The 25,455-nt window shown below is 46.9% G+C and overlaps 1 pseudogene; it reads left to right on the plus strand.

The window, feature by feature from the left end:
- The first annotated feature begins 956 nt into the window (after window positions 1-956).
- On the plus strand, window positions 957-3,589 carry LOC124655531 (annotated as a pseudogene).
- The last annotated feature ends 21,866 nt before the right edge of the window (window positions 3,590-25,455 follow it).

Consider the following 25,455-nt stretch of genomic DNA (forward strand, 5'->3'; position numbering starts at 1 on the left):
TGTCCGGCGTGCCCGGTGCGTCCCCTGTGGGACGGGGACGGGCTCGGGACGCCGGACACCGAATGGGGGCGCGCCGGACAAAAAAGGGCTTTGGGGGACGCGGCTGGAACGCTTTTTTTGTCCGGCGCGCCCCAAATCCCTTTGGGGGACGGTTTGGGGGACGCGACTGGAGATGCTCTAACACTGAGAAAACATGAGCGACGACGCCGGCGGCGCCGAGCTTCGGACTCCACTGCGGCGCGGCTGTCTTGTTCGCCGGCGATCACGTCGAACTCGACCGACCTCTTCGTGGGCATAGACACGAGAATGGTGCGGCGGGGAGGGTGGCGTCTGCAAGCCGGCAAGCGGCGGTCACGACGCCAACACGCGGCACGGGGCCCGCTTCCGCCGTCGTCCTTTCTTTCCCGCACTGCTGGCTTGATTGGGCGCCAAGCCAGGGCACCGCGAAGATCAGCACGGCAGCTTCCTTAAGGTGCGGCGCCCCGTCCTGCCCTCAGACAGATTGCTAAAACCTGGATCCCCGTTAGTTAGGGTTTCAGATTTGGGAATTAGGGTTCTGGATTGATTAAAAAAACATTCCCAAATCGGACGCCAGGAGTCATCAGTTAGGGTTACAATTTGTCAAATTCCATGGGCGATTGATCTTTAGGCTGGCTGCTATGTGGTTTGTGAGAAGAAGGTAGAGCAGATTGACAGTGAAATGAAATGCTCAAGTATGAATAACTGAATATCACAGTGAGTGAAATGAAGTGGTCAAATATGGATAACTGAATATCATAACGTTACAATACTCTGCATTTTGTTCGGTGGCACAATATACTTGCAATTGCAATTTTGTTCATATATTATGCATACAACTATATCTGATGCTATAATCAATTATACATGCAGTGGAGATCGATCTTAACAAGTTCTCCCGGAGTTATGCTGTTGTACCGGTACACAGTGTGATGTCTTGGCATGTTGCTAGCCTGATTAGAAAAACAAATAGTATAGATCCTCCGGTACAAATCAGTTAGTTGGTTGAAGTCCAAGGCATTGGTTGTTAAGCAACCCATCTAATCCCAATTATTATGTTGGTGATACTCCACATACCTTTTGATTCGTTCACCATGTCTATTTTATATATGTTCAAAACTGAATCACTTTAAATAGGCAGATCCCTAGGCTTTTGTTCTGAAAAAAAAAACATGATTGAGTATTTGAGTCAATGCAGGAAGATAGTTATATGTACACATTCTTTGGTGCAAATGAATTGATCAACTGAAGTCCCAGGCAAAACAACTTTGGTTGTTAAGCAACCCCTCCAACCCCAACTGTTTTTGCATCATCCCCTCCTAACGTTGGCTGATAACCTGAAGCAATCAGGCTCCCATTTCCTTTCTTATATAAACACTTTGCCACAACCCCATCTCTTCAAACCCCACTCTACCCTCTCTGCTTCTCTCCCCGATCAATCTCTCCCTCTATCTGTCATCGATACACCAAGAGAAGACATCATCAAAATGGTGAGTGTGCAACGCCAACTTAACTGCTCTCTGCGGGTTACATAAGCATGTATTATGTGCTCTGACATTTCATTCACTGTAGGTTGCGGAGGCGAAGCAGAACGGCGTGGCCAGCAAGGCGCAGCTGATGTCGGTGAAGTGCGGGGAGCCAACACTGGTGGCGCCGGCGGAGGCGACGCCGACGGGGAAGCAGTACTACCTGTCCAACCTGGACCAGAACATTGCGGTGATCGTGCAGACCGTCTACTGCTTCAAGCGCCCGTCATCAGGCCACGGCCACGAGGGCGCCGTGGCGGACGTGCTCCGTGCCGCGCTCTCCCGCGTGCTCGTGCACTACCACCCGCTGGCAGGCCGCCTGGGCATCAGCCCGGAGATGAAGCTCACCGAGTCACCGTGGAGTGCACCGGCGAGGGTGTGCCGTTTGTGGAAGCCGATGCCGCCTGCGACCTGGCCGACATCGGCGACCTGTCCACCCCGGACCCTACCGCGCTGGGCCAGCTCGTCTATTCCATCCCTGGCGCCATGAACATACTTGAGATGCCGCCCATCACGGCACAGGTACTCCCTCGTGTTACTGTGTTTCCCTTGCACTAGCCTGGAACACTCAGAAATTGAAGTTGGCATTGTTAGAGGGAATTGACCACGGTTTGAAAAATGAAGTCCATGCAGTACCTAAAAATACTTAATAATCTTACTAGTAACAGTTTTCGTCACGTATATGTACTAGCACTACTTTGAAACCATTCGAGAATTATAAAATCTAAATATGTTTTTCTTCCTTCATAGTTAGCCCAACTACTCCTACCTATAAATCAACCAATCTATACCATCCGTTTTTCTTCTCATGACAACTACGTTGCATTCACTAAGTAATCCAATCGTCCAGCATGCATGCAGTACCAGTAGCTAAGCTCCAAATTTCACATCAACATCCATTATGCACCAAATTATAGTTAACCAACTAGGGATGGAGAGACCGAACACTCAAATTGGTCAGAAGTCAGAACATATCTGCTCAAAATTAAACCGCTTCAACTGTGTAGTACATGTTAGTAACAATCGGAAAAGTAATTTTATTTGCTGGCAGGTGACCAGGTTCAAGTGTGGCGGCTTCAGCCTTGGCCTGGCCATGAACCACTGCATGTTCGACGGCCTAGGCGCCATGGAGTTTGTCAACTCCTGGGCCGAGATGGCACGAGGCGCCACGGAGCTCACCGTGCCCCCGTTCGTCGACCGCTCTGTGCTCCGCGCGCGGGACCCTCCATCCATCTCCTTCCCGCACCGCGAGTTTGAGGAGATCGCTGACATCTCGGGGATGGCGGCACTGTATGGCGAGCAAAAGCTGGTGTACCGCTCCTTCAGCTTCGACCCGGACAGGCTGGAACGTGTCCGTGCCCTTGCCCTTGCTGGTGGTGACCTTGAGCGTTGCACCACCTTCGAGGCGCTCTCGGGCCTCGTCTGGCGCGCGCGCACAGCCGCCCTAGGCCTTGCGCCGGAGCAGCAAACCAAGCTGCTCTTCGCCGTAGACGGGCGGCGCCGCTTCGTGCCCCCGCTCCCCAAGGGCTACTTTGGGAACGGCATCGTGCTGACAAACGCGCTGGCGACGGCCGGCGACCTGCTAGCCTCGCCGGTGTCGCATGCCGCAGGGATGGTGCAGGATGCCGTGCGGATGGTCACAGATGAGTACATGCGGTCGGCGGTGGACTACTTTGAGGTGACACGGGCGCGCCCTTCGCTGGCTTCAACGCTGCTCATCACGACATGGTCGCGGCTCGCATTCGACGGGGCGGACTTCGGCTGGGGAGAGCCGGTCATGTCCGGGCCTGTGATGCTGCCGGAGAAGGAGGTCATACTGTTCCTCGCGCATGGCAAGGAGAGGAAGAGCATCAACGTCCTGCTCGGCCTGCCCACGTCCGCCATGGACGCCTTCAAAGACCTCCTGGACGAGATATGATGATTCCGGGTTACATTTGCACGGGTTTATTAGTAGTGTGGTTTATGTTGATTCTGGTGAGTGTGTGCCATTCAATTATGAATACTCTATGCCATATTGGTGTTTAATCTGAACATTTATTACCAGTTGTAAAGGTTCCAATAATACATGGTTTAAGTATATATATAAGTAGTACTACGTTTCGAAATATATACCTTTTTAGAAAGCTAGGCTTACATTTTGAAATGGAGGTATAGTAAGAGTGAGATCGTGTGTGAAAGATCGTGCAAAAGTCTAGCATCTTACCTACAGGATATGATGATCGTCCAAGCTGTTCAACTGGAGAACTGGATGCTACAGGATATTATTGTTATTAGGAGAGACGCCGTTCTGGTTCTGCCTTGTTCACATCGAACGTGATGTACTTCAGCCGGAATTGCATTGTCTAAATGTCTAGTTAATTTGCACTCTCAAGCTCGGGCGCTAATAAAGTGACTTCCAGCTTTTGAAGCTGTTGTTTTGGACTCCGAATGCCTAGTCGACATCTCTCTTTCGATTGTTGGTTGGAATCACGGAGTACAAGTAAATACTACAGGACTTAAGAAAATCAATGGATGGGAGAGTGGTGTTTTGGTACACGGGAGCATATGCTTCTTTTATTTAGAAATGTTGTTACACATTTTTTTTAAATGAAACAAAAAGTTCTCACATAAATTTTCACATGCTACACTCTCACAAAGTTCTTTCAAGAAAAATCGCCATGTGGCATGTGTAAAAAAAGATAAAATTCAATGCTGAAAATAAATCTTTTTAGAAGATACATTTTTTCTTTTTTACATAGATCATAAAAATATTAGTTCCTCGTTAAACTTGATGAACGCACATATATTATAAAGATGTACATGTAGAATTTTTTGTTAAATTTTTTTGACATTTTGAAATATAATTTTTTTTGTAGAGGGAGCATATACACTCGGGATCCGAATTAAACTTCCGAATGCAAAGTATATACGATCTCATACCTTATTGAAAATCCCCTTAAATCAGTATTCATATTTTAAAACCTAAGACTTAAAGAGTCCAACTTTAAATCAATAAAGGTGTCAACTGGCTAGGATACAAAAGTGCTACGGTACTATACCAAAACCTGAGTTGTGTTTGATTGTGCTAAAGAATACTTTTCATGAGGTATGATCTAATGTTTTATTTCAAGATTCCTATAGGAATAATTCCTGTAGGATATATTCATATGAATCAAACAATTAGTGTAGGAAAAATTCTCATAGAATCTAAATCTCCTACATAATTCCTGTACTAATCCTATTAATCAAAAAAGCCCTAAATGTATGTAGTTTCTATAGAATTTTTACTTCAAGCTTTCTATAGGATTAGTTCATGTATGATATGTTCATATAAATCAAACAACTAATGTAGGAAAAATTCGCATAGAATCTAAATCCTACACAATTTATATACTAATCCTATGAATCAAAGAAGTCCTAAATGTATGTAGACACTAAATAGCATCTATATATATCTAGATTTAGACAAATTTTAGACGTCTATTTATAGACATAGGGAGTACTATATTTGGGAGTACTATATTTAGATGCAGTAGACTAGTTGTTTTTTAATAGAACATTGACCATATATTTTAAATATTGAGTTATATGTCACAAAAGTTAAATTGTTCAATTCATATTCAAAGTAAATTTCTAATTTTTATTTTTTGTCACACTTCATTGTTGGTTGACCAAATTTACGGTTAAACTCTCAAATCGACGACATAAATAAGACCGGGGAGGGGGTTTAGTAAACATAAATTGGTCTCAACTTCCCATGATACCTTGATATTTATCAATGTACATCAAACCTGAATGCAAAGTCCATGCATGCTATTTACGAAGTACTTATTTGTGTACAGAAGATGATACACATTATTTCCTGTGACACAAAAAGAAAGTAATACTAATAAATGCCTACTCCCTCCATCCACAAATAAGTGGACATCTAGCCTTGTAAGAAAATCCACAAATAAGTGTACATCTAAACTTCTTGGTATATTTTTTACGTTTAGGCCCCTAGCCTTGATCCCAGACCCTATTAATCATTTTTAGTTTTTCAATGTTGTTTTCTTGGTTACTAGCATGCACAATATTTATTAGCTTTTAAATCAAAGCATCTTCTTGATTAATGAGCAGATTGATTGGATGAATGAGGGATTTTTTTTACAAAAAGTTTAAGGTCCCTTGAAAACTGCACGCGTCCAATTATTTGTTGACGGAAGGAGTAGCTATTTCACAGTATCTTTGCAACATATAGAACGATGGGTTGATGATGAATATAGTACCTCCTATCATTTGTCTAATAAGTTCAAACAAAACAATAAGATATTTCCTATGGACCCATCGTAGTACTACAGATGATCAAATTGACACGGGAAAATCTGTGTTTGGGATCGGTGGAAGGGTAATTTTGGAATTGTTCTTTTACCCCCTACGCACATATAGTAGTACTTTCTTGGCGTTTCCCTAACTACACTCTCCTTCTCTAACTATAGGATTAGTTAAAAAAGACTTTGAACTTTTATTTATACCTGCAAAGTCGAGGTTCGTCGCCGCCTTGCGTCTCATAGCCTTAGCTAGAGAGTCCTCATCAGATGCCGCAGCCCCATCGAGTCCGATGCCATGGCGAGTACTCCGCCTAGACGGCGTGACTGCCCCGTGGGTGGAGCCACCGTCCCCCTCAGACGGGCAGTGGTAGTGAAACCAGCCCCTATCGAGAGAGAGAGAGAGAGAGAGAGAGAGAGAGAGAGAGAGAGAGAGAGAGAGAGAGAGAGAGAGAGCTCAGATCCACCGACCCGGACCCAGGAGCGACTGGAGCAGCAGTGGTGTCCACCATGTTTGCCGTGGGAGGGGGTGATGGTGGCAAAGAGCCCTCTCCATGACCAAACGAGGCAGCACCGCCTCCCGTCGCAGGTGTAGACAAAGGCGACGAATCCAAAGTGACCGTAGGGGAGGGTATGGTCGATGTAGACCCCCCCCCCCCCACCGGCCTCCGTGGCAGCAGCCTCCCTGGCCGACTGCGAGACCACCATCGCCGTTGCTGTCGCGGCAACCACATCGCCCCGCACGCGTGCAACCTCAGCCATGCGATCCACGCCGAGTCATCCCGCGTCCAACACACACGCCGGCTGCACGAAACGAGCACCGGGCGTGGCAGCTGAGTTCACTGCACCCCCGGCCAGCCGAACTGCCACGTCCGCCGCATCCCCGACCACCTCCAGGCGGCTGGGTTGTACCACCCAGCCAGGCTCCTCCGTCCGCTGCTGACCCACGGCAGCAGCCGTGGCATCATGTCCACGTGCCGAACGCGGGGACAGCGCCACCCCCGACCCTCGGTGCCGATGAAGAGGGGACCAGGACCGGTGGTGATGCTGAAGCGCGACGCGCCGCCGAGTGTGTCAGGCGTCCCGGCGTATGGACACTTCCATCGGAGAACACACTTGTACTTAAACATGTTGCATATGGACTGCATGGTGCTCCCAGAAGGAATTATACAGGACTCTCCAGATATGATCGATAGTTATGCACTCTAAAATTCCGTCCATGGATTCAATTTAACTTTGCACTGTTCATTCATATGCAGAAAGGTGTAGACTTTGATAGGAAGCAACTACCATGCGACATGCTCTACCGTGTGAAGAACAAGATGGAAGTAAACCAGATCCTGCTCGACGATCATCTTGCGGAAATAGAAAAAGAAACAAGAATAACATAACACTACTGGAAACATTTGTCCTGTCAGGCCAAATATTAGCAAGTGAACAACTTTTATGCAATAAGCTTGATCAGACTCAGGTTAATTGTTATATGACATTATCATTCAGGTAAAGAGGTGGTTTAGGACTGGAATTTGTTTGCAGCTCTTTTAGGAGTATGTGTAATAAGTGTATTAGTCTCAGGCTTCGATTTGATTGTGCTAGTATCAAAGTTGAAGAGATTCTAGCGGTTACACATGCTAAGAATTTGCACAAGAAGGCTTCAAATTTATAGAAGCTCTCGCAAAATGGTGAATGATAAAAAATCAGGATTGGCTATTGAGCTATTCGTCATGAAACTACCTATGATTATAGAGGTATTTGCAATTCAAAATCCCTACCTAAGCAACTTTCATGCAAAAATAATATATAGGGATCAGGATAGGGATGTTCCTCACATGCCGCACTCGTCGGTGTTCATCACGGGTCCTACAGGAAGCACGAATCCTTCAAGGGAGCCGACCACCACGGCCGCTCGTTCCTTTTCCCCACCTCCGCCGCAGCGATCCAACCACCACCATTCGCGCAACCATCGGCGGCTCGGCGCGCATGCATCCGTAGAGGGAGCCAGCCACCTCGCCGCCACGGACGCTTGTCCACTTCCCCCACCTCGCTGCCGAGGCGAGCCAACTACCACCATTCCCGCACCAGTCGGCGTGCATCCGTCGAGGGAGCTGACCACCTTTCCCCCACCTCGCTGCCGCGAGCCGACCACCACTAGCGCCCAGCTGTCGGGGGCCTGGACACGACGGCCACGCGGCGCCTCGTCCCCCTCCCCGGTCGGCTCCTCCTCCATTTCCCCCGACGCCGCCAGGTTGACCGACCTCTGCTAGTTTACACATCCCTAGGTCTGTGTTAGACTAGCCACAATGGGAGTATCATAAGTAGTAGTATCATGCATGTCATGTTGGCAAAAATCTGATGTGGCGCACCAATTAATGATGTGAGAGATGGGAGTGGTATCATAATATGATACCGTATCATAACACGTAAAACTAGAAAACTAAATGGCAAACACATCATGTACACAAATTTGCATTGAGATTCTACAAAACATTAAATATAATAATAATATGATACTATCTTATAATAATATGCATTGTGGGGGTAGTATCATAAACTAGTATCATGTGCATGATACTAGCGTATGATACTTCTCACTATGACTAGTCTTAGGGGGTGTTTGGTCACCAAGTTTAGCTAGGAATGAAGAAGGTGCTTCTGTCGGGTGTTCTGCATCCGTGGTTTGGAGTAACAAATGAACACGCAGTGTTAAGTGCGTTGGTTCTCAGGTCCTTAACAATTTTCGGTAGCCATTCAGTCTACGTACGTTTTTTTATCCATGCAACGGCGCGTGCGCATTCGACACGACTGCTTAATTTCTATAGTGAATGTCTGAAAGAAGAAGAAAAAGCTATAGAGAACTACTGGTCCGGCACCGGCCAGTACTACTTTTCTGTTCCTCCAACTCGTGTAGCACTAGCAGGGTAGGAGTACTACTTTCCCCCAAACACAAGAGCAGAACCAAAAGAAGAGATCATCACGTACTCCATTCGACAATGCCGAAGAGTAAGGATCGGTTTATGTTCCGTTTATCGTAAGCCGGCACTCGAGCAGCTCCCTGCTTTATCGAGGCGGTACTAAAATTGTCGAGTGCACTTCGGCTATTTTCTAGCGAGTCGTCTTTTCAGAGCCTTGCGTGCACGCGGCCCTCAAGTTAGGACGTGTTCGGAAACACTCCTCCACTCTAGCAAAACCCGTCGCTCCGAAAAGACGAGCAACTGCTCACCATGCCATGGAGGTTGAGCGAGGGTGTGGTGAACTCCTAGCGATAGAGATTGGAGAGGAGAGGAGAGAAATAGAAACTCATAACGGTTCGGTTGTGGCACTTGGCTGTGGCATTTTTTTTTAATTTCAATCAGATCCTGCTCTTGCTAAAACGAGGAGCGAGTCACAAGGTGCTCCGGGAAATCTTTTAGGAGTCCCCCACTACCCTTATTTCTCTTAACATGCAAGCTATCCACATCAGCCGCCTCTAATTGGTTCACCTCACAAAGCCATCAGCGTTTGGCAATGCAACCTCATCTTCTTTTTTCCAGCGAGGCATTCAGTCCGTGGGATGCGTTCCGTTCGTTTCAAATGCAGCAGTGTTCTTCTCTAACTCTCCAATTACTTCTCCAATTATTGATTCCCATCTGCCCCTCCAATTACTTCTCCAATTATTGATTCCCATCTGCCCCTTCATCTTCTTGCGGAATATAAACTGATGGTTCTCATGTCCTTCGTCTTCCACTTCGAAAAACTGCAACACTAATTAGCGGCTTCAGTTTAAATATTGTATCTGTTTCATTTTCCCGTCCTCCCCACGCCTCATGCTCGCCTCCTGCTCTAGAGCTGCTCCGCTCCTGTATCCACCGGTTGAGATTTCACAGACCCAGCAGATTTCTCCCCGGGAAACCGCCGCTACTAAATAGACGATTTTGAAGTTCTGTCGTCTCTCTGAACGGAAGACGGGTGTTCGATGGTCTGCTTCACCGTGCTCTTTCATGGTTTACCAGCGCTGATGTTATCTATGAACGAGGACGAAGCCGCAGATCGGCAACATACCTTACAATTTTGGTGGCCAACAAGATCATCTTTGGTCCAACGGAATATTAAGGATCATCGGAAATAGCACCTTGAGAGGCTCAAAAAAGGTACAACCTTGCAGATGTGTGTTTCTCTTTTCTTCTTTCTGTATGTTGTGCGATTGAATATTTTGTTTCTCCCTTCTTTCTATTTTCTCACTCATTCATGTCCGATGCATATTGTCCTTCTACCCTGCATGTATTCGACAAGGTGCCGCTTAGTAAGTCTACATGAAGCTGCTCCTTTTTTTCTTCTTCTTAAATTGAAGGTTATCAGTGTTTCCTGACATTAGCTCCTTTGTTGTCCCCTTACAGCAATCCTCGGCTTTGTTGAAATTTGGCTTCTACGTCCTCACCAAGTTCTTATTGACTGTCTTACATGTAACGATGTCAAGGTTCCTAATCAGAAAAAAGGGGTTGTGCCCCGGTTTGCATTTTGGAAATCATGCGATTAACAATATTCACAGAAGCAACCAATAGTACAAAAAGGGGTTTTCATCCAAACCTATTAATCCCCAAATATTTTGGCCCGGAACTAATGGGGTCTTTAGTCCCGGTTCGGCAGGGGAACCGGGCCTAAAGCTCTGGGCCCAACGGCCTCCGTCAGCTGGTGTACGGCTGGACCTTTAGTCCCGGTTGGTCTAGCGCCAACCGCGACTAAAGGTGCTGAGGCCTAGCCCGAGAACCAAAAAACCTCTTTTTCTTCTAGTGCATCGGCCCCTTTTCCTTCTCTTCCATATTGCCCTTTGTAGAAACATTATATCGCGAATATATCAACTATATAGAAACTAGAAAACATGTTCAAAGATAGATTTAATTAGGTGTGTATAAATATGAATGTTTATGTACCTTCTGCTATAGACGCCGAAAGCGATGAGGAGGAAGAAGATGATGGTGGCAACGAATTATGTGACACCGTCGAGTATGCTTTCCAACCTCGTGCCGACTATGTAGGAACAAATAAGGCCGAGGAAGTCGAAGATAGTGATTAGTAGCACAAATGTCATCCGAGCCCGCGTTCGATAAAAATAATCGCTGGAGACGAGCACAATGAGTAGCCGTGAGCTCAAGAAGGACATATTGTTGGCTACCTAGAATATGGTATAGTTAGTAGAGTACTTGGAAAGCATTATTGGGCCGTCGGCTTGGTGCCAGTCTGGCCCGGCCATGTCATCATGCCAGAATCCTCTCGTGGGGGTCATGCCAGACACGTATGTCAGCGATGTGATCATCGTTGCCAAAACCATAAGTGTCCCTCGCATTTCATGAATCCATGCGCGTTTGGGAAGCAGGTCGAACTCCTCGTGGAGGACGACGACACTACTGTCTGCAGAAGGAGTGTTGGCACTAGAGCCGGCGACGGTCCCATCTCCCGGGATGTCGATGATGACAACCTCTTCCTGCATCTAGGACTTCTTGGCTGGGCACACCTGTTTTATTGGAAGAAATTTGTTAGTGATTGGGGGGGGGGGGGCAGTGGCCCCCCTGACCTATACTAAGCTACGACAGTGGTACCCGTTAACCGGACAAACTTGAATGAAGGAATTAAGGAAGGAATGAAGCACCAAACATCATTGATCGTGGCCACCGCCGCCGTGTAGTTGGGGAAAAGTTGAGTAGAGTGAACCTGCACTTTTTTTTATTTTGTCTTTTTTTTATCTTTCAAGTTATTTACTATTTTGATTTTATTTCTTGCAAGTCACTAAAATATAACAAATAGACTGGAGAAAAAATAGTTTGCAATTTTATATTTCAAATTATTTTAGTTATTTGACAAGTTTAGTCTCTAATTATACTTACCTCTAATCAAATTACTTACTCATGGTCAAACTTCCCGCTCGGTCACCCATCCTCTCACTACTCCAACACTAGCATGCTTAACTTCCAATTTCTTTCCCATCCCGCTTCCAAGTGATTCACGCGCATGTTATTTATAGTAGTATCATATCAATCCTATTAACATGTTGCTCACGATATCACACTTCTCTATTGTTTAAAATTCCAAATGATTCTTTTAATAAACAAAATCAAAGATGTAAAAATAATCTTGAATAAATAAATAAACAAAAAATTAATTATTTTTAAATTTAAAATACTTTTTAATTTTTTTTACAAAACCTAAAACTTGTAAACTTGTAAATCTAAAAAATTTCTACCCTTTATGATTAAGTAATAGTAATATTTATGCCAGAAGGAATTATTAATTAATATTTAAAAAATAAAAAATCAAAAATCCTGAATTTCTGGCAAAAAATGATCCTTCTTTCATATTTCCATTTGGATTTTAAGAATCTAAAAATTGACTAACGGGTAAACCATGGTGAATTCGGATGTAACTTTTTCGCACGATCATTTTGATATATTATACGAACCGGTCCTAAAGCTCTGGCCTCTCGAATCGGTGCTAATGCATCCTTTAATCTGGATTCGTAGCTTGACCGGTACTAAAGCTCCAGGCAGCTCCGAACAAAAGCCTCTTTTTCTACTAGTGCATCAACCCCTTTTCCTTCTCTTCCATATTGCCCTGTGTAGAAACATTATATCGCGAATATATCAACTATATAGAAACTAGACAACATGTTCAAAGCTAGCATTAATTAGGCGTGTATAAATATGAATGTTTATATACCTTGCGCTATGTAACGATCCGAAAAACCCTTATATTAGATTTTCTCCGTCGTTTATTTTTTCTTCTCAAAAGTGGCCACTCCCTGCTTTCGTTTCTACTAGGAAAAAACCCGTGCGTTGCTACGGGTTAATTTTTATTATATAATTAACGGGGCATGGAGATTTTCACTAATGAAATTTAGTTTGTTCTTGAAGGAATGAAGAAGTCCCCAAAATTTCATGTTAGGTCGTCTTACCGCCAAGAATGATAAGTTTTGTTTATTCGTCCTTTTTCCCTACATTATAATGCATTTCAAATCTCATTTTTTTGAAAGGTGTCAATGATGGAAATGTTAACGTGTTGTATTGAGAAATAATGCAATGATGAATAAATCATGTCAATCTATAAAAGAAACGACTTCATAGCTGCTCCCGAAAATTTCCGAGATTGTCCCCTCTTCATGTGTAAAGATGTAGAAGCTAAGCATGCTAAGAATCTTTCTAGATATTCCAACATCAAATATTAACAAATTTGAAATAGTATTCCTTTGATTTGTCAAGAACTTTTCGTTTCGACCATGTAGCATTGCTTGTGTCGAGAACTCTTCATTTCGACGATGTAGCAATGCTTGTGTTTCTCCCACCAGGACATGTTTTCTTTGTCTCAGATTTAAGGTAGATGTGAAAACTTCCTGGTCTGTTGCGATATATGCCGGGTTCACCATCACGAATGGTTCTTCGCATGGTAAGATGCACTTCAATTCCGGATTAGATATAACTTGTTCTATTCTAGCTTTGTTTTTTTCTGAGGGCATACTTGTATATTTCTGCCTATCTTGTGCACATCTTTTTGTCCTTTGCTCATGCTCTTTTATTTTATTTTGATGATAAGCTTCACGACGTTTTTCTAGCAAAACTTCCTGTTCCGTTGGGATATATGACGGGTTCATCATGGCAATTGATTCTTTGCATGGTGTGCCGCGCTTTAATTCACGATTAGCTGTGACTTGTTCTATTCTAGCTTTCTTTTTGTCAGGGTGCATATTTGCATATCTCTGTCTATCTTGAGCATATCTTTTTGTCCTTTTTTCTGGTTCTTTTATTTTGTTTTGCTAATAGGCTTCACGACGTTTTTCTAGCATTTTCTCCTTTTCTTCTTCTGTGCATATTTTTGTCTTCTGGTCTGCCTTTTTTGTTTTCTTTTGATGATAGGCTTCACGACGTTTTTTCAGTTTTTTCTGCTTCTCTTCATTTGTCATCCATGCGTACCGCTCTCTATCTCTTTTCCTTCTCTCTTCTTTGGCATCCATGATTTGATATTGCAACCCAAATACCTTGCCTGCATAAGAGTTTGTATAATGTAAGTTTGAAACATGTTAATATCAATTAAGATGAAGCCAACACAACTTCTACTATTTTCTATTATATATTGGAACACGCGAGCAATGAGAAACAAATGCATAAAAAAGTAACTCGGTTAGTATTTTTTACATCCAACCGGTCTTTTGTTCACATTGTTTTCTAACAGTCCAACCACGATGACATATATGTAAAAAAGAAATATTTTTTCATCCATTCATCTACTAAAAATATCAATTAAGATGAAGCCAACACAACTTCTACTATTCCTCTTAAACACCATAATACTGGTTAGTTTATGTGTACCTTTGGTGTAGCACGGGCGAAGGAAGTTCAGCCCAAGTCGGCAGGGTGAGACGGCGTCAATGCACAGGTGCCACGACGAGATTAGAAGCTTTGGGCGGTTCCTTGCAAAATCGACGAGCATGTCGAGCACAGGCGGCGCACAGCGAGATTGCATGCCAATTGAGATTCGACTCAAGGCCTTTTAACACGGGCCGGACGATGAGATTGGATGCCAATTGAGCTCGGTTTCGATTCTGTTTCCATCTTGAGGAAGCTCGAGTCCTTTTCATATACATGCACTCATGGGCTGCATCAGCGTTGGTATCGGAGTTAGAGCAGAGCGGTCGTGCCGGATCGTGGGAGACAGAGGATTCCTTTAATCCATGGATGGATGCGAGCAGAGCCCACAATCCCTTACGTTCAATTAGCTCACGGCACATACCACATACATAGGGCAGAGGTTACTTAGGCAACCATATCTTTCTGAAACCAATCAGCAGTACGTGTGGTTGTTGATTCCACGGTCGAAACAATCAAGCCTTCGTTTCTTGATGCACCACACCTCGACGCACATGAACATGTGGCCGTTTACCTGTCTGCCCAGCATATTGTCCATTTGTTCATCCTCGCGCCCCGGCCGAGCGGCAGTCGGCCGTGCCGCCCATCGTCGCACTCGGCCGTGCCGCGTGCAGGTAGCTCATCCCAGAAATTTCAGTTCAAGGTTCAACTCACTCCGCCACTCCTTCCTCGGCTCCTCGCACGCATACGTGTGTTGGCAGAACGACCCCGAGCTCGCCGGACTCATAGTGCCGCTTTCCTTTCTTACGGTGCTGGCTATACCTGACGAGTGACGACTCCTCCCGCGTGTGCACCGCCCGGAGCTGGCGTCCTTCATCTCTTCGTTCCAGCCGGTCGCGCCCAACGTCGCTCGTCGACCTCCCTTCCTCTCTTAGTTCCAGCTAGTCGCGCTCGCATCCCACGTCGCTCGTCGACCTCGGCCTCCGTGGCATCCTCTGCTCCGACGGTCCGACCTGCTCCACCTCTGCCTCACACCTTCTCCCGCGGCAAGGCTCAACATCAGGCCGTCGCCAAGCTCCGCGCCCTCCCCCGACGCGTGCGAGCTTCCGCCCTTCCTTGCCGTGATCGTGGCCATGGCCCCCCAAGTACGCGACGCCTCAAGCCCCGCCATGGTTGCGGCAAGGGCCGTCTCCGAGCTCCTCCACGGCGCTGGGCCGGATCGTAAGGACGCAATCGGGGCTGAACGGGACTTCAGCCGAACCTCCCCACCCCGATGCACATGGTCAACACGAGGAGAAGGAGGACCCATAGGAGGTAGGGGAGGGCCTGGGATCCAGAGGCCGGGGTTGTAGCTCCTGTCATGGTAGGGAGGGCCTGAGCTGGGGGGTCAAGATTCTTGAACACGGCGGTCCCGTTCCACTGGCCAGAGAGAGTTAACGTCGCCCTTGGCCGGAGATTTATGGGGTGACGGCTGCGATGTCGAGCAGCGGAACTTGCAATCGATCTGTGGTTTCGGTGGAGGATCCAATCCTTTTTATTGCCTTCGGTTTGCCAAACGGGCTAAGCTAAACGTCGAATCTGTATCATCATATGATAGTTCGTGTTGGATACGGGCGAGGCCACCAGAGCACGTCAAGCGCACGCGATGCAAACCGGACGAAAACGTATAGATGGTCGGACGAAGGCGCAATATGTTGGACGAAAACGGACCAAACCACGGAAACGTTAGCTCCTTTATTATTAGGTATAGATATAGATAGATATAGATATAGATATAGATATAGATATAGATATAGATATAGATATAGTTCCAACCCTAGCCCTACTTCCTTTCCACCTTGCGCCGCCTCCAGAGCTTCCATCCTTCCCCTCCTTCCTCTTTTCTGTGAGCACCACCGAGAGCCACCACCAACAGCTCGCCGTTGCCCCACCGTTCGAGACATCCCCGCCTCCAACCAATTCCACCAGGAGCTACGCCCCATCGCCATGATCGTCCTTACCCAAAGAATCGTCCGGGGGCGCCACATACCGACGACAAATCACCGTTTCTTCTCCGACTCCGGCGAGGGAATCAACGTTTCCGGCGCCACCACTTCGTCCCCGTATCCGTCGAGTGCTCCACTATAGTGTTTATGGTTAGCTGGCGCGCCTTATTCCTCTCGTTCCCGTCCTGTTTGATCACTGCACGCCGTCGATCCCATATTTCTGTCGAAACTGACGGCTTTTTCTTCTTCCGTCCGAGGTCGCCACCATGCCCGTCGTCTACGACTTCGACCATGTCCGCGCACACGCCAAGGACTCCAAGCACGCCTGCTTCCTGTTCTGGCCTCCTGGGTGAGCATCGCTTCCCCTCTACCTCTTCTCTGCATCTTCCCGTCGCCGTCGCCGTAGCTAGCCTCGTCCCCGTTCGCTTCCGAGCACGAGTTTGCCACGGACGAGCACGCCCATGTTGTTGCACTCGCTGGTCTGGAGCAACCACGCGCCCACGCGCCTCACACGCATCATTTCAGCACCACACGCGTAGCCCCTCTGGCGCCTCCGATTCGTGGTCATCGCCGTCTGTTTTTCGGCCGCTGCTCCTCACTACGGGAAAAATATGCGTCGCCGTGCAGCATTTCTTTGCCGTGTGTCCCCGCACGGCAAAGAAATCTTTGCCGTGCGCACAAATAAAAACGCACGGCAAAGACCTTGGTCACGGGAAAGATAGACACAAGCGCACGGTAAAGATACGATTCACGGCAAAGATGGAAGAGGCCGCATGGCAAAGAAAGGTGCACGGCAATGGTTCAACACACCGCACGGCAAAGACTTGGTGCACGGCAAAGGCGTTGGGCATTGCCGTGCCTCATCCTTTGCCGTGCGCGCAGCTGGGTTGCACGGCAAAGCAGCCTTTGCCTAGTGTTTTTGAAAAACGCACGGCAAAGAAGCCTTTGCCTAGTGTAAGCGCACGGCAAAGATGTAGAAACTGGATTTTTTCTCATCTCAAAAGGCATGGCATGGTATAGTTATCAACAAACGAACACATAGCTCAGTGGCAAGGTTGCACGCTTTCCCTACTCTGTGTCGTAGGTTCGATTCCCAGACCAGCCAGTTTGGGTCCTTTTTTTAGATAAAACATGTTAGACACACGGCAAAGAAGCGACCTTTGCCGTGCGACGTCACACGGCAAAGCCTTTGCCGTGCAACGTTGGCGAGTCACACGGCAAAGAAGCCTTTGCCGTCGATAACATTGCCGTGCGATCTTTGCCGTGCGGGGTTGCACGGCAAAGCCTTTGCCGTGCAAATAGGACTCTTTGCCGTGCAAATAGTTGCACGGCAAAGCCTGTTTTTCCCGTAGTGCCTCTTGTTAGACTGAAGACCTGATAAGGATCAGGACCTGGTCCTCCTCTATCCGTGCGTATTTGCACATACACAGCAGTGCATATTTGCACATTCTACCTGAGTATCTATTCTTACATGGTATCAGATTAGTACGATCCTATGGCCGACGACGCAGGCAATGCTGCGGCCGCCACGGCCGGACTCGCGGCGCCCGCCATCGACCCCAACACTGGCGCCCCTGTCGCCGTCAACCCCGCCACGGCCACCGCCCTTGGCGCTCCCCTGGCCGTGCCGCCCGCCATGGCTCTCCCTCAGGTTCCCCATGTCCCTGCTCCAATCTCGTTCTACATGCGCGGCGTTCAGATCCGCAACATTCTCCCCTTTACTCTTGATCTCTCCACTGGTTCCTACAACCAGTGGCGCACTCACATGGAGCTGGCCGTCGAGGAGTATGGCGTGCTCGATCATCTGACGGCGCCCGCGCCCGCCGCTCCTGACGCCGAATGGCGCACCGTCGACCTCATCCTGAAACGGTGGATCTACGGATCCATCTCTCGGGAGCTCTCCGGCATGATCCTCGACACTATCAAGACGGCGCGTCAGCTCTACGTCGCCCTCGCCAAGATCTTCCTCAACAATCGTCGTCACCGCGCCGTCCACCTCACCTCCGATCTTCACAACCAGCGCCAAGGCAGTCTTGGCATCGCGCAGTACTGCGTGCATGGATAGCCATGCAGCACGTCGATCACGCGCCCACCCGCCTAGCTAGGATCTGCAACAACTCTCTGTTGCCGTGTGCGTGCGTGTGTACTTCTCTCCCCTTCCCCTTGTACTTCTTCTATAAATAGCATTGTACAAGATCGGTTTTATATAAAGCAATACACAGCAGTGCATATTTGCACATTCTACCTGAGTATCTATTCTTACACCTCTGTCCCGTCATCGACAGTTCGTGAGTTTCGACAGTCACAGATTCCAGCTGCATTCCAAACGAGCCACACCCCTTCTATATCAGAAACACCTGGCTAGCCAGCGACTAGCACATCTCGCTTCGATCCATCGCCGCCACGAGGTCACCCTCGCTGGAGTTTCCCGTCGTGGTCGCCATGTCTGAAAGTTCCGCTTCAGTCTGGTTCAAACTGTAACTCAGCCTAGCTGCAAACTCTTTTCCAGCAGCGATACATATCTAGCTCTTTAGCTGTCACGTCATCGCTGCACCCAGATGCCCAAGTTCAAATCCCCTCTGCTACACGTAAATATTACTCCCTTTGTTCCAAAATGTAAGACGTTTAAGCTGTAGCCAAAAGTCAACATCTTCTAAGTTTGATTAAATTTATATGAAAAAATAAAAATATCTACAATATCAAATGGATATTTTGAGAAACTATACTTTCAGGTGATTCTATTGATATTGATTCGGTTTTGTGAAAGTTTATATTTTTACGTATAAATTTAATCAAAGTTATAATATGTTGACTTTTGACTAGAGCTTAGGCGCCTTACGTTTTGCGACGGAGGAGTATCTTTTATTTCTTTCTTAGAAGAGTTGTTTAAGTATTCTGCTTGTGCCTCCTTGTCATCACAAGCAGATGTGGCCGAGCTGGCTAGCTCCTTCCAATTCAACGTGAAAGTCCCTTGCTCAATCTCCTTTCTTCTTTGCAGATCTTCTATATTTCATATCTTGAGTTTTGTAAACCCAAATGATACAAATTATGTGTCTATTTTGATCAGAAAAGGTGAGGAATAAAATATTCCGTTCATATGCATGCATCATCTAGTTTCCATCGCACCTAATAAATAAACGTGGAGTAATTTGGAATTAACGAATAAGGTTTTTCCCGCTCCGCCTAATATTGAAGTCGTAGCTCACCCTTGCCATGATTTGCCATGCTAATCGGCATTTAATATTGTCTGTAGAAAAACAACTTCAACCCTAATTGAGTTTGTCGGAATTTCGATTCCGCTTAATCTGGATAAGTTGCATCGCATCATCGTTGCCATGCCATGCATATCATATCTTGATCATGTCCGTTATTTGTCCGTAGTAGTAAGATTTTGCATCCATTCTTTGTTGTAGCATTTGCTTCTTTCCGGATAGAACCACGTAGTGGTGTTGTGAAATACGACAAGTTTCCTGCAGCTTTTCATAGGCGAGCCCACCCCTTCACTATTTTACAGTTTCATTCTCGTTGTTCTCTTTCTATCCATATGTTACCATTCTGTTCGAGTCACGTGTCCTATTTCACTGTTACCCATATAAGTTGTGTTAAATATTCGCTACATATCTGCGTTGTTGCTTGTTGAGCCGTGCGAGTCGTAGCGTATTTTTAGGGATCTGATATCTGTTGTGTTGTTGGGAGGTTATCACATGCTACATCAGTTATCGGAGATAACCATGTTCTACTTTATTGTTAACAACTAAAATTATTAAGCAATGGTATCTGTGAGCCCATTTGCGAAAGCATCGGATCTTTGTCTCGCTAATGTCCCATATGACCTGAGTTCTTGTTATGTTTTCCGAGATTGAGCGCTCTACCCGTACGTGTGTGTGTGTGGGGGGTGGGGGTTGGGACCCCCATCATCCACTACCTTTCCTGCCACAACCTTGGTTTTATTTGCCCATATGCACGATATGCACAATTTACTTTTTGTTGCTTTCGGGTGTTTATATTATGTACTGTACTCATATCGCGGATAGACTTATCATGTGACTGGTCGTTAGTGCCTGCCTGGACTATGTCGGAAACATCTGGGTCCGTATCGAAGTACGACCGAACTTCGTCATGGGTAGCTTAGTTCGGTGCCTCCCATTAAAACTTCTCTTCATTGGGAACGATCTTGTGGTGAGACTCCACCTGTAGCTAGTGGGGTCGAGCATGTGTATGGTTACATTTGAGCAACCCCTGCAGGGTGTACATCTTATTGATAAGCCGTGTCCGCGGTTATTGACGACTTGGAGCTGTATGGTTTGATCATAGAACAACTTACACCTTTATGTTGCTGCTAATATTTTTTTAATAACTTGCGTAGTAAATTAGCAACACTATAATTGTTACCTAATAAAACTTGTTCACAGTGTGTGGGTGCCCTTGTTAGTACTTCTTCCTTTGCGAAGGGGGAATGCATCGGTCGGGTTATGATTGCAGAGTATAGAACTGTTACCTTATGCGCTCTCTTATCTCCTCTGATTAGACGAGTGTTGTAGCGTGTCTCTATTGGTTAGTTGCTTTGCTGCCGCTAAACTCCACCATATAGCTTTTCTCTCTCTATTGTTTTCCGCCCCGTCGCGGTGGTGGAATATTTCTATGGTCCCTCCCCCCCGTATTAGGGTTATCGGGGGTATGAAATAAGTGAAGGGGCGCTGTCAGAGGTAGGCCAGGGCCACCACACCATACCTAGGCGCGGCTAGGGGGTGGCCCGCGCCTAGGGATGATGTGGGCCCCTCCTGGCCCACCTCAGGCTCCCCTTTTGGCTTCCACCGGCATCTGAAAAACAGGAACTTCTGGGTATTTTCCGAGAATTGCTGATCTTTAGAAATATGGTGTCTTGACAGTTCTTTTTCCAGCAGAATTCTGACTCCGGCAGCTAATTCTCCAATAATCATCAAACACGCAAAATAGACGAATTAACATAAGTATCATCTCTAAATATGAAATATATCAATAAATAGCAGTAAATTATGATATAAAATAGTGATGCAAATTGGACGTATCAGCCACGTTGTCTAGGGTTTCCTGAACCTATATAATCTCTTGCCCGACTATCTCAGAAATATATCTAATACACGAGTTAGGTTTTTTTCACCTCTCTCATTGCGTCGTCATCGTAGCCTACTCTATCCCGCCCGCTGGCGGGAGAGGGTGAATTAAGTTTTTGGGAAGCTCTCTGTGCGACTGCTCAAGCTCTTCATCACGGGTTGTCTTCCGTCCAAGTCTGGCGGTGCTGCCTACCATCGTCTTCAACGATGTCTACTTCGACCCATCGTCAACAACGTTGTCATCAACAACGTTACTGCAGCGATATCATCTGCTACACCTTCACCGGCACCTTCACCAGATCGGTACGTGCGACATATCTCGATCTGTTTAGCGATGGATGTTGTATCGTTCGCCTTGCTGCTATTCATGTTGCTTAATGCATCTAGTATATTCAAGTTTCACATGTTAGTACTTGTTGTCATCATGCTTAATATTCTGAAATGAATAATGAGAATTGTGCCTAATTATCCAACATATATAACATCCAAGTGATCTAACAAAAAGTTCCAGCTTGTATACTGTATAATCTATCGGCGTAGTCAATTCATATACTTGAGTCAGGTTAGACAAGACACATGAGCCGAAAGTAGTGAAATCAGGTAGATGGAGAAGTTCAGCAATTGGCAGATCGGCCGAAGCTAGGCTCACACCAGCGTCCGGCAGCCGCACCTTTGACAGTCCCGGTCACTGTGGGAGAGGTGGCGGCAGCGTACGGAGGATCGAGTCTAAAGGCAGAAGCGGAAAGGATGGCAAGTAGATGTATGCGAGTCGATGCTGTGTTGTATGGAACGAGTTTAAAAACGAAGAAGCGTTTGTATGAGGTAGAATGTTATGCAAACAGATGATACTGTGTATTGCGACTGAATTTTGTGATACCAAGGTTAGCCATCGCCAAGCATGGAACGGAATTGCCGATAAAATTCCAGCGATACAATTATAACCTACTATGCACTCCATATATCCATATATCATGCCATCGAACATCTTGGAAGCAAACCAGGTGCAGAAACAATTGAACCTGCTCTAAACCAGTTCTAGGGGCATCTCCAACGGGGTGACGCAAACGGATGATAAGCGACCATTTATATTCGCGGAGACCGAAAATGCGTTTGGTACCCGCTACAGCGGTGCGACGCAACGTGACCAGGCCATCCGCGGCGACGCAAACCTGGCCGAAATATACGCCTCGGGTGCGTATCTACGACCGCTGCGCTGACGCGCAAAGTGTCCGCTCGCGTCTAGCGGACATTTTATCGGGCCCACCTGCCAGCAACGCTGGCTCGATGCGTCTTCTCAGGGGCGCCAGGTACTGACGTAGCTACATTGCTTCGGCAATCTGCGACACGTTAATGGCGACATCTCGCCTGCCGAGCGGCCGTCGCCTACCTCTGCACACGAAGTAAATGATGACACACATGCCGCCTCCGTCGCCTGCCTCTGGCCTATATAAACAGGGCGCGAGCATCTCATCTCCTCCTACACTTAACCCTAGCCGCCGCACATCCTCCACCGTAGCGCCACCGTACCGCCACTGTCGCTAAACCTCCCCATTTGCCACCATGAGCAGCCCCGGCCGCGGCCAGGCTACCGCGCCTCCACCTCCGACTCCACCTCTCCCAGCCCCGAGCTCCGACGAGGAGTTCGATGACAACGACATCACAGGCGACCTCCTCGACCCGGTCAGGGACGCGAAATTCCTGGCTGACGCGGAGAAGGAAGCAGAGGAGTAGCGGGCGGGCCACGTGGCGTTCGACGCCGAGATGGAACGCCGCAGGGTGGCGGCCGCCGCAGCCGTAGAGGACGATGACTCTGACATCTCATGGTCTTCTGATGACCCAGATGCGCCTACCCCGGAGGAGAAGGCGGCGGAGCAGAGGGCTCTTGTCGACTCCTTCGAGACGCTGAAGAAGGCCGAGGACGCCGCGAACGAGACGATGCGCCTGCGCCTGCTAGAGGACGCGGAGGCGCACCGAGCTCTAGCGGCCGCACGGCGGGCGGCAGAGATGCAGACGAGGGAGCGACGCAACGACGGGACCGGGCCACCGGGCAGCAACTAGTCTAGGTTTCTACAACTTAAGTTTGTAGAGTTTCTACATTGTAGGTTCTGCCTTTTAAATATTTTGCAACACAAAAAAAGGTCGCAATCACAACAAGACGCAAATAGATGCGCGGACATAAACGGTCATTTTCGTGTCCACCAGACACGTAAACGGACAATTCGAGCGTCTGAAAGGCGTCCCCCGTTGGAGATGCCCTAATAACACAAGTGCAGTGGAGGCCCCAGCAGTAGATGTTGCAAATTCAGCAAAACTGATGTTGAGCTAATCTGCTGGAGGACCCGCATAGCTTTGACTGAGGCCCATGTAAATCTCAAGCACGGGAACACCCCGATATGCAAACACAAAACAGAGCATGGCATGGCAGTGACAATGGAGAGGTGCTCACCGAGTATGATCTGGAGGCCGTCGCGGTTGAACCCGGCGATGCCCTCGTAGGGCCGCCGCTGCTCTTCGGGGCCCCAGGACTCTATGCAGTGGAATATGTCGACGGTGCGTAGGCGGCCTCCCTCCGAGCACCTCGCAGTCGTTGAGATGACATGAAGTGGACTGCGCCGTCAGGGAAGACACGGACGAGCGGCCTACTTCGTTTTCCTGGTCCATTTCGGTATGCCCGTGTGTTGCAAGTTTATTTTTTTCCTCAGGCCGTGGCCTCGTAGCAGTTCCCGCCTACAAAACTCGATTCAAAATCCATGGAATCCGTGTAATCCTCACCTCAATTTACCCATTCCCCATTATCTCGTGTAGCATAGTGCGATCGGTGGCTTCTCTGCTTATAGTGAAGCGGCAAATTTGTCTTTTTATATGTTTATAATCTGTTTAATCCATTAGTCGGCACGACTAGTTTAGTTATTGTTTATTCGGATAAGATTATGCGGCCATTTGCTTATATATTCAACGTATGTGATCATTGATCTTGCTTGGTGTGGAAAGTAATGAGTTAGTGGTAATACAAACGGATCGATGATCCGAATGTTAGCACCAATTGTGTTCAGGTAGGTTCTTCATCGTCACCCCTGTCTTGTCTTGGCTCAGAGTGACCGTCCCTCGAAATTATTTCGGGGCATGTCGTTTTTGCTCCCATGTGTATATGCTCCCTTTGTTTGAAATGCATTTTGAACATATTTAAAGATATGGAAAAATCCAAAATAAAATGTTGCATGTATATCTCTACATCCTATGTGCCAACGAAGTTGTTTCAGCAAAATTTTAACCTTTTGTGCAGCCCGTGTAAAAAAGACAGATTTTGGTGATAAAATAAGGCATTTCGCGAGACATTTTTTGTCCTTTTTACACAGGGCACAAAAGATATCGATTTTCGGTGGAAATCTACATGCGCACATAGAATATGTACATGTACATGCCAAAAAAATTCTCTGGTTTTTTTAACAATTTGAAACCTATTTTTAGATAAAGGGAGCATATGCACCTAAGATCATATTTGCATTTCCAATGGTTTCAACGGTAGTTATGAGTGGAGAAAACCGTACCATGCCCTGTTCAAATGAGATTCCATATCCAAAACCCTCATAGCAACGTCGATGTAATTGTGTTATCCGTGTAGCAAAGAATAAATCCAAACTTTTTTTCTTAGAACATGTGACTAGTTAACTAATTACATTTGTGGCCAACACAAATGGAGAGGACGATGATGAGGATGAGGGCAGCTACAACGCCGAGGACAGTGAGCTTGCCTTCATGTTCTCGAACCACATCTTGCGCCTTATCCGTGTGCCCTCCTGCCTGAAATCGGTGGCCTGCTCATGGAGCAGCTCTGCGCTCATCGCGAGATCATCTATCTATACCCCGCGCTGAATTGTCTGACAAATGGGAAGCATTATTGATGAGCAACCCGGGAAACTAAACCATTTTAGTTATCAATCAAGTAGTGTGTTAGGACTTAGGATTGATTACGTTGTCGATGTTCCTTATCATGATGCCTTTGACCTCGGAGACCTGGGCTTTGACTTTGGACAGCCTGCTCAGCTCCTGGGGCTGATCCATGCAGTACTGCATCTGCTCCTTAAGCTTTGGCCTGTTTTTGCAATCACAATTAGATGGCTCAGATTTTGACAAATATCTTATGGTGATGTAGTATTCGTTATGGCTATATATCTGTGCCTATTGAACCCCTTCCAAAAATCAATTGTCAGTTACTTTAC

The sequence above is a fragment of the Lolium rigidum genome, chromosome 5, assembly GCF_022539505.1.
Source record: "Lolium rigidum isolate FL_2022 chromosome 5, APGP_CSIRO_Lrig_0.1, whole genome shotgun sequence".
NCBI classification, from domain to species: domain Eukaryota; kingdom Viridiplantae; phylum Streptophyta; class Magnoliopsida; order Poales; family Poaceae; genus Lolium; species Lolium rigidum.